This window comes from Acipenser ruthenus, chromosome 3 (assembly GCF_902713425.1).
Source record: "Acipenser ruthenus chromosome 3, fAciRut3.2 maternal haplotype, whole genome shotgun sequence".
In the NCBI taxonomy this organism is placed as follows: Eukaryota; Metazoa; Chordata; class Actinopteri; order Acipenseriformes; family Acipenseridae; genus Acipenser; species Acipenser ruthenus.
The window spans coordinates 26,117,140-26,133,828 of NC_081191.1; the positions used below are offsets into that span (position 1 = coordinate 26,117,140).

General features: G+C 36.1%; 1 pseudogene; it reads right to left on the reverse strand.

Moving 5' to 3' along the window:
- Positions 1–14,976, reverse strand: part of LOC117394757 (myelin basic protein-like) — a 90,209-nt pseudogene extending 75,233 nt beyond the window's left edge.
- Between the last annotated feature and the right edge of the window lie 1,713 nt (positions 14,977–16,689).

A 16,689-nucleotide genomic window follows, 5' to 3' on the forward strand; every position in this document is an offset into this window, starting at 1 on the left:
TCTTGTATGTTGCTGCTGCATTTTGTGATGTGTGTAGGGGTGCTCTGTGGATTTAGTTTGACAGTTAGTTTATTAACATTAGTTTGTCTGTTACTTTATTATTATAGTTTATTAACATACACTTGCCTATTGCTTTTACTTATTCTGTTCATTTCACATGTTGATGCACATGCGTCATGACAAGTAATACATATTTATTTATTGATTGATTCATATTGTGTCTGGTAGCTAACTCCATCTTAGAGAACACTTTGGCTAGAAGAACACTTTGCTTGCTTCCCGAGGGGTATTCTCTTAGCAGGTGACTACTGTATAGTCATTACAGTCCTATGGTACTGACTGAAGCACTCTCACTGTCAACTAGCAATTACAGATTAACCATAATCTATAGTAATTCTTAAAGAATGATGTGCCTAAGGGAAGATACATTGGATAAAAGATGATACAAGACACCAAAGTTAATCTGTCACTGCAGATGCCATTAATTCTTCAAAGATCATTATTTCATTATTTTTTGCCTCTTACATAAAGGTTTTAAACATTACATTCCAAAAGTTTTAAACATTGTTGTGATACCAGCAGTCACTTGATAAGTGGTTGCCTACCAGTCTGAGTTACAGCGCTGATTTCCTAGGGGAAACATCTCAAAAGTCCCATCCCACAAACCGAGTGTAAGTAACAGCAGTATTGACTGTATCACTGTATTTGCGCCCTTGTTTATTTGGGAGTCTGGTATTTTGGAGGCATACCAGAAAAGTGAAGAAAGTGGATGGAGAGGCAAGGATTCATGCAACCTTTTACAAACAGATATGGACAAACCTCTAAAATGATCTCTCTCTATATATTTTGAAGATATTAGACTGCTATTTGTCAGGAAGTTGCTTAAAGTGCATTAGTGTTATGCATGAAAAGAATAATCGTCTACATGGGGGAAAAAAAAACCAAATTACATTCCTCAAACAAAAACAGCTTAAGACGTCGGGCAAGCCCCAGTATTAACCCATTAAGTGCCTTTGTCCTCATTTGAGGACAAGCTACTTCGTAATTTGTGGAGCCTATTTAATTGGCATCTACCTGTTTTTTTTTTGTTTTTTTTAATTGTATCCAACTATATTGTTATGATAACTTACTATAATTGTGTTAAACGCAAAATGTAATTTATCAAATTACATAAATACAGCTAGTTCTGATTTTTTCAAAGAAAATGTAATGTTGTACTTCATGGGTAAATGAGCTGTTTATTTGAGGTTTGTTTGTTGTGTGCCCCTCTCCTTTTTGAAACAATTATTCTATGGATCGAATAGCTTTTAGAATCTAGACCATTGTGTCCACATGGTACTGAAGCAACTCGGTTAGTTACATTAAATGGGGCAAATGCTGGGTATGTCAAAGTACATACGGCTAAAATATTTCCAGTGAATCTTACCATGTAGTGTAATCGTTTTGTATGTCTCCTAATAACCTATTTAAATGAGTCATACAGTATGGTAAACAGACCTGGGATAAATATAGATTGTATTTAATTATTTCAAATGTATTTTATATGATTCTAAATAATTAAATATTTAAAATAATATTGTTGTGATTATTTATAAATATTCAAATATATTTATAAAAATGTTCAGTATGGCCTATTATTTTCCACTGTGTGTTTTAAAGACCCTCAAGAATAGTGTGTAACAAGCACTTCGCCTGTGATGCACTAGGAGGTTTGAGGGAGATTTCATTGAGATGCCAACTTCTTGTTTACAATATTTACAAGTGGCTTTGAATTTATCCAAGACACTGTCTGGTACAATGAAATGCAAAGCAGCCCTAGATCTAAGAAATAACATGTTGGTGACTTAAGCAAGTATTGTGTGAGTAACTTGAACTTGAACTGAAGAGAAGCAGCTTATATATACCAAGTCCCCTTGACTGACTTGTAATAAAGATGTTTGAGAAGGTTTTCAATGAGGAGACTGTTAGTTATTAGAGACTATTAAATTCAAAGTCAACCAATTACCCAGGTGAAGAGACATGAGCTATACAGTGAGGAGTTAAACCATTCTGTTATCGTCTGATAATTACTCTGTTAAAGCTGATCAACGATACATTACTTGTTTGAATATAGGGTTCCAATGAGATTCATTCAACTTTTGAGTGTTATTTGTATAAAATGTGAAATGATTTGAAAACGTTGGACCAATAATTAATTGACTGCGGGCAAAATACTGAAATATTTCATATTTATAAAGTAAATCTCAAATATAAATATATTTGTCTATTTGTCTCAGGTCTGATGGAAAAGGTAAATTTACTTTAAATGGTTTTTAGTTGAGAAAATTGAATGATCACTCCTGGCAAATATATCAACGATACACTTTCAGGTCACCCCAATAATATGTAAAGGCTTACAATAATTTGTTGTTCGCTAATTGCTATAAAATAACACTATTAAAAAAAAACAAAAAAAAAACAGGTTTGCCATAATATTTACATCTTTCATATAGAAAAATGTGAAATCTACAAAGTGATGATAATACATATTAAATAAGATTTCACTTTAACACATCCATTTAAACTCGAAAAACAATAATCATTCCACCTGCAGAGTACTGAAGCTGTACAAGCTGGCAAAGAACCAGAAAGGAATGTTGTATAATTGTTTATACAGTACATGTGCACAAACATACACACCAGGGGCAAATCTGTACATACTGTAACAGGTTTCTCCCCAGGCGAGCTGCCCGGCTGAAAAAAACTGATCTGCCCGTCTTGCAGATGCTACTGTGCCTTTAACAATAAGGATTGATTTCGCTTCTAGCAGACTAGATCAGTTGCGTGTTTTGGGGTGAAAATAAAAATCTTGGAACCACATGACTGCTGTGTTACGTCTTGACACAACATTTAACCAATCAGAGAGTTGAACGGGCGGATTTTCAGTGTTAAGCACTTCGAGAGGCTAAAACGTTAAAATGACTGCTAAAAAAATAACCAATTATTTTCAAAGCAAAAATAGTGACATTGAATGCAGGGGGTCAAAATAAGCCAGTCATAGGCGCAATCCACTGTCCAGTACTATTGTAGCATGCGCGGGGGAAGGCAGCAGCAAGGCTGGTAGGTGACGTAATCACAAAGACATAAGCTCGATATACGCTCCTTGCTAAGGAGCCGGCTCTTTTGTACAGCGATATCGGCGCTATGCTTAGTGCGAGAGGTCCCGGGTTCGCGCATGCCCTCCGCCTGTGTGTGGATTGCCTTGCCCCGTGTGATGCGCCTGCCTGCGTTAACTGAGATCGCTAAACTATATTTGTGCTGGCTACTTTATTAAAAAAAATATTAAGATTATTTTCGGGTATTATCATTCGGTCGATTTTTTGTCATATTATTGTACTGTAAGAGCATATATTAGTACATAATAGTTATACATATGCACCAAAAAAAGAAAAAAAAAACGTATTCATTTTGTTGTGATATCGTAACAATATGTACCCAAGTGCTTGTGAGAGATATTGGAGGTTCATATATAGAGGCTGTACGCCGTAAAGAAGAAAGGCATGATGGGATATCAGCTTAACACTTGTCAGCTGAGTACTGTTGTGTTAAACAAAAATTGTTAAAATGAACAGTTGCATTAAAAAAATGTAGAACAGCGAAAAACAAAAATAGACGTGCATTAACAAAATGCCCTGAAAACTTAACATAAAGAAAACAATTTAAATAATAATCAATAATTAAGCTAAAAAGGAAGTGAAAAGCTTACCGATTTTTTTTGTGAACTCCAATAACCCTACGTTATCTTTCCCCAGTCAAATCATAGAGTGCCTAAATAAGCATGGTAATTTACCAAAATAAAAAACAGTAATGAAAAAGAAAATGTATAATATAAAAAAGCGCAACCAGATAAAGTCAAGAAAGGCAACACATTATTCAAATTCTTATGTCGTATTATATATTATTATTATTATTTATTTCTTAGCAGACGCCCTTATCCAGGGCGACTTACAATTGTTACAAGATATCACATTATACATTATTTCACATTATACAGATATCATATTATTTTACATACAATTACCCATTTATACAGTTGGGTTTTTACTGGAGCAATCTAGGTAAAGTACCTTGCTCAAGGGTACAACAGCAGTGTCCCCCACTGGGGATTGAACCCACAACCCTTCGGTCAAGAGTCCAGAGCCCTAACCACTACTCCACACTGCTGCCCTGAAATATGCCCTATATATGAGGTAAGGCAAGTTTATTTTTCCATTAAAAGTGTTCCCAGCTACAATGTTCTGCCGCCCGGCTGTACAGAATTCCTGGGGAGAACCCGGTGTAACAGCGACTGTGCAATCACTGGTTTAATAATGTTCCTTCAGTACTCAGCACTGTAGCAAATAGTAGGGGATTAACACAGGTCTGTAAACATGACAAAGGCTTCTGAGCTTGTCAAAAGGTATAGTATCTATGATTATTAAGAACTCCTGAAACTGGGTACGATGCACTGACAATACTGGCTGCAGTTATGAAGAATAAGGACTTACCATGCTCTCCTTCATCAGGTTACAATTGCATGGATATTATAGGAGGGAACTTGGCAAGACACAAGGAATGTTTAATCAGTAGTAGTATTTTATTAAGTACACAAATATTAAACAGAAATCACACAAGTCAGAAAGTCAATCTCTTAGTCTAAACATAAAACACAAGTCACAGCTTTCACACTGTGTTAAGCAGCTAGTAGAGCCAGTGAAATATGACACTGCTTACACTCAAACACACACACACACACACTCACAGCAGCACAGCAGCTGTGATGTAGCTAGTAGCTTGCTAATACAAACACACACAGCCTAAACTAAAATGGTGCATCTTAGAATAGATCATGCTAAGCATACTAACAGTATGCTGTTTAACAATATAGCAAGTTTACTTTAAAAGGAGTTATTCATGCAACAATATGAGGTAAATTACTTATAGTTAACTTCATCAAGTTTCACTAAAAAGTTATTTCACACACAAGCTGTGCATACTAAACAAGTAATCATTAAATTCTATGTGAATGTGTGTGATAGGGTACACCTCGTCCCTGTATTATTATTTGTATATTTCGTATTATTATTATTATATTTGTATTTGACGGTAGGAAAGCCGTGTTTTTTTTATTGTTCGTTTTGTTTAAATTTAAAAAACCTGTGTGAATGTGGCTGGAGCCTCAATAAGGTAATTGTTTTATTGATAATTAATTAAGGCTCCAGCCACAGCTTAAAAGAACGAGCTCCAGGGTAATGGGGGGAGATTTTCCTTTGAGTTAGAGACGGGAGGACGGTTTAGAGCGAGATCATACATCCGAAGCAACTGCTACCGCTGTACCACTCGGTATTTGTTTCTTTATGTATTTTTGGCCATCGAGCCCTTTTGTTTGTTATAGAGTGTTTTGTTTATTGTTTGATTTATTATTAAAACCCGAGCGCAAACGCGTCTCGTTTCCCCTACCTACCTGTGCCTTTGTTTTTGTATTGTTTCTTCCTGGTCCGTGACGTCAGTACTGCAACCGCTCTGTCACAATGTGTTACAATTATTTAACTTAGTTCCATGAGAGGAAAATGCAACTTAAACTCTTGGTAAGCTGGTTGGAACTCAATCTGTTGAGGTGTCCATTGGAAAGCTCTCCTCTCTGCAACAAAGTCTTCAACCCCCGATAGGATCAACAACCAGCTGCAACAAAGTCTTCAATCCCTGATAGGATCAACAAATAGTGCAGTGGTTTTATAAAGGAAGTCCTGCACAAATTAAACTGTCGCAGGAAGACACGTGAAGAATAGTTTAGAACTGTGTGAGCAAAGTTGTATGTTTCTATGCTGTTTCAGCTTTTTAAACATAGGGGGCTAATAATCAAAATAACATGTTAGCTGATTACATGAAACAAAACACTAAAAGCCACAGGAATAGAAACTGATCATATCATTTTGTTTTAAGTGCATAAATTAATATAATACAATTACAGTGTAACAACAGTATTCAGGCAATGCATGACAGTCTACTGTTCTATTTCTGGTTTGTTGATGGAAGACCATAGGTTTTCCTCATCTGTAGAAGTCTCTTATTTTGGTGTGATTTTCCTCAGCCAGCTAGGATTTTTTTATATATAATCAAGAAATAATAAATAAATATTTGGGTAGAAATCGAGTTTTATTTAGAAAGAAATAAACAAGTGCTTAAGCACAAAGTGTTGACAACAAAGTTGTCGTCAACAGTTAAATCCCCAACGTGTGTATATTTTCACACATTGGGGGATGAAAACTATCTCTCTCCCCTCTCTCTCTTTCTTTCTCTCTCACACACACACACTGTATATGGAGGCATTTCTCCGTTCCAATCAAGTTTTATTTTGTAGTGGAGTTGCAAGTATAATTGCAAACAGAACATAGGGAAAACTAAACAACTTTACTCCAAGCTGTGTTACAAAGAAAAACGATCGACTGTTACATCTAAATGCTCTTGGCTTAAACACACACTCACGAAAAGTTCATCAGATCCTCTATTTTGTTTTTGTTTTTTTCTTTAAACAATTTTGCTTTGCTGCATGGTTGCTTAACAAGCCAAAAAAGTGGTTTTTGATAACCTATATTCAGGAGAGAGATATGCCTGCGTTACTCCTTCTTTTCAAACGATCAGTACAGTTTCCAGCTTTGTTGCAACATAAAATTATTTTAATTTTTGAGGCATAGTTACACAGCACGTGTTTTTTATTAATACAATAGTGAAAACAGTCCCTCTTCCCCAAATGCCTTATGATTAAGGTGTAGCTTATTGTTAAACCGACGTTCAAAATATAGGAACATTAACAATTTTTTAACTGAGGACCAGCATCTAGACTCTGGTTAACATACAAGTGCCTTATGCAGCTGAACTGCCTGGCCAACTGAGAATTACCTAAATTAGAAACACTGTGTTTCTCCTGTACTGCTCAGTACACTGTACGCACTGCACTCTAGCTTTTCCAGATTATATAACAAATGTATTTAAAATGTATTTAAAAATGTGTGTCAAGAAAAAGATTGCATGTTAACTGATTTGACCATCCTAGCATTACCACTCTAATATGGTCTTAAAATACTTATTTTTCTGGCCTAAAACCCTGCACAACAACCCAAAGGAAGCAGATGGCTGAAAAATCTAAAACCGTCTATTTTTGACGTCCCTGACAATTAAAACAGGGACATTTTGCTCTTATTAGGACTGAAGTCATTGTATTTTGTATCTTGCACTTAATTGTACTGCAATTCTTGATATGTATTTTTTATATACAACTGTAAGTCGCCCTGGGTAAGGGTGTCTGGTAAGAAATAAATAATAATAATAATAATAATAATAATAATAATAATAATAATAATGTACATCCCCACCACTGCTGTAACAAAATAAAGCTACTGTATAATCAGGAACTACAGCAGTGTTTATCAAACTTTTTTTTTCGAAAACATGTTTTCATTTATTTCTATAATAAAGCTAAAGTGTTTCTCGTTAAAAAATAAATAAATACAGCAGCCCCTCTCAACTCTGTACTAGATCTTAATTCCCAGGCCCATCTAAAAATAAACTAGAGACAAAAATCAGGTGTTTCACTTCTTTTCTTTCATATTTTATTTTTTTCTCTGACAACAGGTCAATTTTAATAGGTTAGTCAATCATATAAATTGTTAGAAATGTACACAATATCTAAGCTAAAGTACATTACTAACATATTTAAAGTTAAATAAATACAACAACTTATTTTTACTTTCCTGTTCCAATCACATGCGGCACGATTTTGAGCTAAACAACGTATTACCATTTGCAATGTTGTATCATAAAATGATATGAATTAACTATAAAAGCAACGAATGTCACACAGTAGTTGTTTTTCTTGTGTGTTTCAGGCAGAAACAGTACATGAGTAGACATCACATTTTTTGTGGTTTGTTTGGTCATTTCAGTTTCTTCGCAATAAACAAAGTTGCAAAATACACCTTTCTATAGAAATAGCGTTACTGAGGTTTACCTATGCCTCTTTTAGTTGTACACTCAAGTGAAAACTGTCAAATTTAACTTTAACACCGTTTTCGTTTATTACTCTCCTCATAACAGAATATAGGATCACAACAAAACTAAAAGTTGATTACTATATGTAACATTTACCTTGCAAGTTGGGCCAATGTTTGGAAAATGTGAACTATTTTCGAGAGACATAGCTGCATCTGTGTCCTCTATCATTTGTTGATACTGTTTTTTATGTTAATCCCACACATCACATTTTTTAAACTGTAGCGCAAATTCTGACAAGGTGGCAAATCGATGCAAGGCAAAACTTATATCCATCAACTATGTCATTTATAGCGGACATAGATATGTATTTTTATCTTCGAATTTATATGCAGCAATGTTCGTTAGAATATTCAAATAGTTTCTCCACACTAAAGTAAATAACATTACTCCATATCGCTGTTTTCATGTCACACTACTAAAGTCTTCTCTCGTTGATTAACCAATGAGCACTGACACAAAATAAAATGGGCAGAGATTTGTGGCGCATGCAAAAATGAAATCTGATCAGAATGAAAGTTCGACAAATCAACGTACAGTTATTACCGTATTCCTTCGAATTTAAGACGCAGCCCAAATTTACCACCCTCAATTTGAGGGGAAAAAAAAACAAACATCAAATAAATATGCATTTACAAAGATACAACCTCAGTTATGCTGTTGTATCCTACAAAACTGACACAGTTGTTGAAAGTGTTGTTGTAGATTAACCACAGAGCTCCTTTATTGTGCTGTGTACTGTATAGTACTTAAGATGGCGTCTCTGTCGTACACACACCCCTCACTCACTTACGACATCCCACATCCCAACAGCAAGCACGACACAACACTTCACTACATCAGGCAACATGTAACCCAGCAACCACAACAGCAATGATTGCATTGCAAACACCAAAGTCAGAATGGTATGCACAATACCAACTAACAGAACATAACATATGCATATGAGATTACTCACACCTGTTTTTCTCACAATTTGTAAACTGTGGTATAGCTTGGCATGTCGAAAAATAAGGGGGTTTGATCAGCATTTCTGATCTGTCTGAGCTGGTGCTGTTTGTTAATTTGTAAAAGCTTCTTTGAATTCCTCAGGAAGCTAATGACTCTTTGGATGGCTGCCTGTATGTCACGGATGATTCGAGATCGGGCAGTAACGTTTTGGTTCGACTTTTCTCAGCAGTAAGTCTCATTGCTGCTTGTGTATTCAGGCAGACATCTTTGTTCATTTTTTCTCGGCAGTCAGTCACGTTGCTGTTTGTGTATTCGGGTAGTCTTTTGTTGGCGATTTTAATGCTGGCAAATAGCAGCTAACAGAAACAAAAGCAGCATGAGGAATCAGAATGCAAGCAGCATAAGCTGTGCTCATTAAAAACTGGATAGCGGCGCCAATTAAGGTAACATCTGATTAGAGAGGAGTTGCTGGGAGGCTACTAGGGTGCTGCTGTGGCCTCAGAAATTAATTAATGCAAGTTGTACAGTACAAAGCAGACCTAAGGAGAGAAAAAAATAACCCAGTAAAACCTCCCAAACCCAGGGGTCGATTGGCTCATACCCTGCCTGGATAAGACAGTTAACATTTTTTTTAAACTGTCATTGATAATGGTAAAGGCTAGAGTCACTTGATTGTTCACATTTGCCATTTGTTCCCAATTAAAGCCAAGGCCATCTTTTAACTGCTAGAAATGCATTGGATATGTTATTGTCAAGCTCAGTCAATGCAGCAATGAATCACTGGTGTAGGGAATTTGATTTGAAGGACAATGGCCCCCACTGTAAAAGTAATCAGCAGTTATTTTCCTTCCAGGAATCAGAAGTAACTAGAGAATTACTCCAGGCACTTTTCCTATTCAGTAAATCAGCAAAGTATAGAAACGGCAGACACTTCAGTGAGTGCTGTGATTTATAGCATATATTTAAAGTCCTAAGTTAACAATGCAGAAGAGTTTTTCATTTTATAAAGTCATTACAGTATACAACTTACTCCATTTGGACAGGTACAGAGCCTGCTTCTACAGAATCCACCTGGGTATATGCATTTTCCATTTTAAGGAAATCATCTTTTACCCATTGAGAGAACATTACCTTTCAATCTCGGAAAGAATGTTCTATTCCAAAAACAATCTAAAATAAAGAAAATTTACAATTTGGATCTCAAAAATGTATTATTCCTCTTGTGGCACATGGTGCCTCTGAAACACTGAAACCAAACTTTACTAAGGCAGTCTTTTTTGTTGTTGTTTTTTGTATGTATTATTTAGAGGAAACATTGGCATTGGAAGATTTTACAGAGCCTTCAGTGTGTCCACTAAGACTCTCTCTTCATGATAAGTTAAAACAATTTCTATTACAATAATCATTTTCTACATTTTAACCCAGTTGTATCAATATTCTGCAAAGCAGACATGTTTACTGAATTCTCATGTATTTTATGTGTACAGTATACTGTTCAAGGGGGTTACATGATGATATTAAATAATTAATAAAAATACATAAATACATAATGATCAAGGCCTGCATGCTTACCTAATCCATACCAGTGAGTTCAGTGGCTAAAAAGTCAGAGACACTACAACGCTTTTATTGCCAAATGACAAGTGTATACTTCATTGCAGATTAGGGCTTTCACGGTATACCGGTTTTACAGTAAACCGCGGTATAAACTGCCATGGTTTTGAAACCGCAACCATGTTTCTATACCAAAATTACCGAGTTCACACGGTTTAAGGTGATATGGGTGCGTTTTTTTATTCACTGTTTGTCCATCGGTGAGCCACTGTGTTCATTAGAACGAACTATTGAACACTGACATCATGTTCTGAAAACTGCCATGCATGAGATTATCCGGGTAGGCTACTAAATAAGTGACGTCATATTTAATACAAACCGCCCTACTGAACAATGATCGCTAGCAAATGTGACTGTCAGTAAATGAAACACAAATACTCCAACATATCAGCAAGAACAAGGCACTATAACTTTTCATCACTGCCTTCCTATTAAGTTACCAAACCAAAGTAGTAACAGTGGCTATTATCTATCGTATCGGTCAAGAGAAACGCAGTAAGCACACACCAATGCAGAGAATCAAAGAGTCTACATTTACTACTATATAACCAAGTCTAAGATGCTACAGACATTTGTATTATTTTTTATTTTAAATGGTATAGTAAAGATGTTGCCGTCTCCTCGAGTTGATAGTGTTGTAGGGATTTTGGTTTTATGTATTAAAAAATGAATACAATTGTATAGTATTCCCATTTTTTTTTTTTAAAGTCCCCTAGATGCTGCTTAACTGCAACGGTGTCATACCCACCTTAACTTTTCTTCTTTCCTTTGTGTTCGTGGCTGTTAACATGCAGGTTACGTCTTCTCATCATTAAGCTTTGCACTCTGCTGAGAGATCAGTGGGCGGGCACTGCATGTCTTAAAACGCACTTGATTGGCTATTGCTAGGTAACACTTTGCTTCTCAACTCAGGGGTTTTCGACCTTTTTTTGAAACTGCACCCTTTCGGTCGGGAGGTTTCAGCTCATGTACCCTTTACAATTTTCACTCAATGAATGGTACCACAGTTGCAATAAAAGGCAGAATAATCTGGTTAACACATTTCATTCCCCGTTTATTTAATATATAATTTTACACAACAGTCTGGGACTGACAAATTGCCGAGACAGAAAACCAAAGGCTTCATTCTTAAAACTTTGATGCAAATAATTAAAAGGTAGTATTTAGGAAACTTTCGCTTTCTATTGGGAAAAGTCATTATAAATAATACAAAATAATCTGCACTGTAAATGTTTATCATGTTACTATTTACTTCCCACCTCAGCATATATATATATATATATATATATATATATATATATATATATATATATATATATATATGTGTGTGCAGTTTAAAATGTTTACAGTATCAAAAACATTAACCTCAAGATAAAACTATAATTAATTACTAACTAAAAATGATCCAAAGGGACTCTGTATAACTTTATGTCGCTTTGTGTTTTCTGACTTGTGTTTTCCTTTGTTTTTCTATTGCAAGTAAGAAATGTATCAAACACCAAACACATATTCAACCAGTCGCTATTGCTGTTAATAAAATGCAGCCATGGTAATAAACAAAACCTGTAAAAGTATGATGACTATTTATGTTTACCAGAGCATTTATACTTCTAAAAAACGCAGAAACACTGTGCTTCACTGATACGACAAGTTGAAAACAGCAAAGATCATGAGCAGTACAGACAACTCTCCAGGCACAATCGCCAGACACCTATACATCAGAGTGGAAATCCACGCAATCGAAACCGTACATGCATACAGGTGGAAAATGTGGATGTGATAGATTCTGTGTGGTTTTTTTTTCATTAGCTGATGACTTTCAGCTGCTAAACAAAGATAAAAATTGTACATTGTGGTTTAGAGAATATGTAATACCCCCAGTTGAAAACCCCTGTCTTTACTAAAAGGATGCCGTCCAAACTGATAAAGATGAAGAGGGTATTCAGTTACAGTAGTCACATCCTTTCCCCCTATCGTTCCAGACTGTGCACAGAAAATTAATATTTTGGTGTTTCTTCACAGTAATTTGAAATAAAAAAGCAGGCAGTTAGGTAGTGCCTGATAGAACTGTAGTATCAGTGTGTTGTATTTGTTTCAAAACTTTAAATTAAAGTTATTTTTCTTTTAAAAAATTACTTGACTTGAGTGTATTTCTTTAAATAGCCATTTCAAAACGGATTACAAATCCCGTCAAAATTTGATACTGTGACATCCCTAATCAACATTCAGACGGCTGTACAGTACAGTAATTATATGGTTAATGTTTTATGAATCCATTGGTCACAACTTAGAATACAGAATTCAAGGTTATCAAAACCACACTAAAAGCATATGTATGCTTCTGCAGAATTGGAACATACTACCAGTAGGAGGTGCCACTAGGAAACATGACACCTTAGCTGAAGATACATACTGTACCTGAGGGTGTCTGTGCATTCTTTTACAGGATTGGCATGTTTCCTACAAACATTTTTTTTCCAAGACTTCCTAGCTGCTGTCTCACAGTGCAAATAGAAAATAGTAATGCAACACACATGCCATTCCTCAAACCAAACACTGTGTCCATAAATGCATAATTTTACTGAAATGTTGTTTGTTTTTGTATCGGATATTGTACCTGAGAGCAATAGTTACAGCTCCCTCTCAGGCCTGCCTCAGGTAAGCTATGCAGTGAGTGAGCTGAATCAGCATGAACTACAGTTCTAAAAATGCTAAAAAAAATAAAATTAAAAAATTAAAAAATAGTTACACTGACTTTACTCAAACTATTGCACAAATATTGTATTGGTTTAACAAGAACCACTTACTGGTTTATTTTAGACACATTTTACACCAGTACTATGATGATGTACTGTATGTCCAATTGACATATTGCCCTTAAAGTGAGAATTTGTCTTGAATTTAGACCCTGCCAGGATAAACCACAGCTTGTTTGTTTTTTTTGGAGAAATTGACCGTACGAGAAAATCCCCTTGGATTACATTAACCATCTATCAGGTGTTAACACAAGATTCACCTAAAATATGTGGTCGATATAATCCAGGTTATATTCCTAGTACTGTAAAAAGATGTAAAACCTAGTTGTAAACTTCACAGCAGATTTGGGTGTATCTACACTCAGACTGCTGATTTACTGTGCATATCGCCTGTATTTCTAATATTACATATACTTATGTACAGTAATTGTGGTTAATATTTTATGACTCCCTTGGTCACACATGTACTGCTTTTGCTGCACTGGAACTTACTACCAGTAGAAGACTTCCTAGCTGCTGTCTCAGTCACGGTGAAAATAGTAATGCAACACGCATGTCATTCCTCAAACCGAACACATTAAAATGCTTACTTTCACTGAAATGTTGTTTGCTTTTGTATAGGACACTTGAAAATCCATAGTTACAGCTCCCTCTCTGACCTGCCTCTCAGAGGTAAGCTATGCAGCGCGTGACCTGAATCAGTTATAAAAATGTTAAAAACAAGTAGTTACATAATTGCACAAATTAAGCATTATTATACTCAACATAGCCTACGCCATGACATCAAACCGGAAGCTGCTGCTGTGTATTCACTTGACACTTTCTATTTCTTGTGTAAATTAAAATCACATTAGTTAGTTTTTCCTAATACAATAAAATAAATAAAAAGGTAGTGTATTTGTCACATCATAATGCACACGTTACAAGGAAGTGCAACCAGGCTGCTGGCGTGCGTGACACAACAGTACAGAAGGTTGTGAAACTGACAACATGCTACGGCTAGTTTAATAAAAAAACAACAACTCCACCCATCTTTGACACTGCAATAAGTGTTAAAAAAATACCAGTTTTGAAAAGTAAAAAACAACACTTAAAACATACATTATTCAACACAGTTTGTTATCACATTGGCAATCACTGCAATATATGTTTTATTGTGTACGGAACTGTACCTGAAAAAAAAGAAAACACGACCAGTTGGTGAACCTAGCTAAACTCAAAATGCACGTTTTAGAGTAGACGAATACACATAAATCACTGTGTTCATGCTACACAAGAGAATAACTTCTGCATTTGCCATACATAGGATACATTAGCAACCTAAAGCGAAGCATTTCCTAGTACATTCGACCTGATTGGTACCTACCCAGGTTATTTTCGATCGAATCAAGGAATGCATCAACCAGAGAAGAAAGGCAATAATTTCGATTTCTTCTTGCCTGTCACTTCAGCAACGTCTTCAATTTAAAGACTGCAAACATAAATACTAATATCTGTCGCTTTACCAGTTGTAGTTTCGTTTTTGTTTTTTTGTTTTTTTTCTGTATGATCGTGCCTTGCAGCTTCCTGTGTTATTAAGGTAAAGGGAGGGTTTAACTTGAGTGGGGTGGGGCTGAACGCAAAGAGACGAGAAAATAGTGTGTGCGGATGTCATGGCAAATTTCACCCCGCCCCACCCGTTATAAAAGAATGTTAACAAACTTTATTAATACGCGTCAAAACACCCAACTCTATTGGTGTGTCTGTATGTGACAAAATGAGTTCAAAAGTATTCAAATTAGTTTCGGGTTTTTCAATATATTACAAATAATAACTGAGTTACGCGTAAATACATAAACACACACACGCATATCTGTGGTTTAATTATGATATACAGGGGTGAACAAAAAAAGTGCAGGTACTCAAATGCACAGCGGGGTGTAAACATTTTAAAAATTGAGACAATTTGAGTGCCAATCAATAAATACTTAAAAAAATGTATACATATTGGTATACGATACATTTATGAATACTAAATAAGCCTTACAAAATAACTGATCAGTTTGAACCAATTCACCATAAACAAAGAAGCTGAAAATACTAAGCTTTGTATCCTCTGCTTGTATCACTCAGTCATGTTCTGTAATATGACACTTGTTAAACCTTAAATGACAAGCATTAAGAAATATTGCACAATGCAGTAACTACTGTAGAGAGGGAGTTTTGTTTCAAGATATCCTAAAATAAAAGGATGTTGTTATAAAAAAAAATGGTATTAAAAAACAACTGTGCTATGAAAAAATGATCCAAAAAGGTCAAAGTCAAACAATGCACAATAGGGGCTAAATACCCCTCAAATGTATTATGTACCAGGCACTACTACTAGTAATGGTGTACTTGGCCATTTTACTCCATAGTATTCTATTAAATCATACCCATACTTCCCAGACCCTGGGTACACACCTACAACAGGACCTGGCCATGCTACAAGATGATTTCCATTACATGAGAGTAGGTGTTAAAACTTCATGCTGATATTGGACTTTTACTGTAAACTAATGTGACCTATCTGCGTTTCCTTCCATCTGAAGATGTTGATATCCTTCTGCATGGTGTTGATGGCTGAAGTGTAATGCTGGCTCTAGGGATCAGCCTATTTTGCCTCCCTGGCGCATCAGCATGACAACCGTCTGGATTGAGCTGAGTAGGGTACTTCTCTGGAATCTTCAAGTAGGCACCTTCCATCCTTGGTGTTTCGTCGACTAGCCCATGACACCTTAAGAGGGCTCGACAGTGATTCTGGCGTTCCAGCATCACCCCCCTCCATCTCCCACTCAACTAAGCACAGCTTACTTACCTTCCTTTACATCAACGTTTTTTTGATTTTTTTTTACTGTGCTTGAGGTCTCCAACCAGAATCTTTTCGTCTCAACCAGAGCCAGTTGCTGTTCCTCTCTGCTGCTCCAGATAAGTTCTTCACTATGCGTCGCAACTCTTGACCACTGAATCCGATGTCTCTGAGAAACCGGGTTATGGAGTGTGCCACAAATCCTCGACAACCCACCTCCACTGGGTAAACCTGGACTCTCCAGCCTCGCTGTTCCGCTTCAGCAGTTAGTTGAGCGTACCGAAGTTTCTTCCTTTCATACGCCTCATCCACAGCATCCTCCCATGGCACTGTTAACTCTACCAGGTGAACAAGGCGTGCTGATCCAGACCACAAGACAATATCAGGTTGAAGGTTAGTGGTGGCAATTGCAGGTGGGAAAATAAGCCGTTGTCCAACAACTGCCAACATTTTCTAGTCTCTAGCAACTTCCAG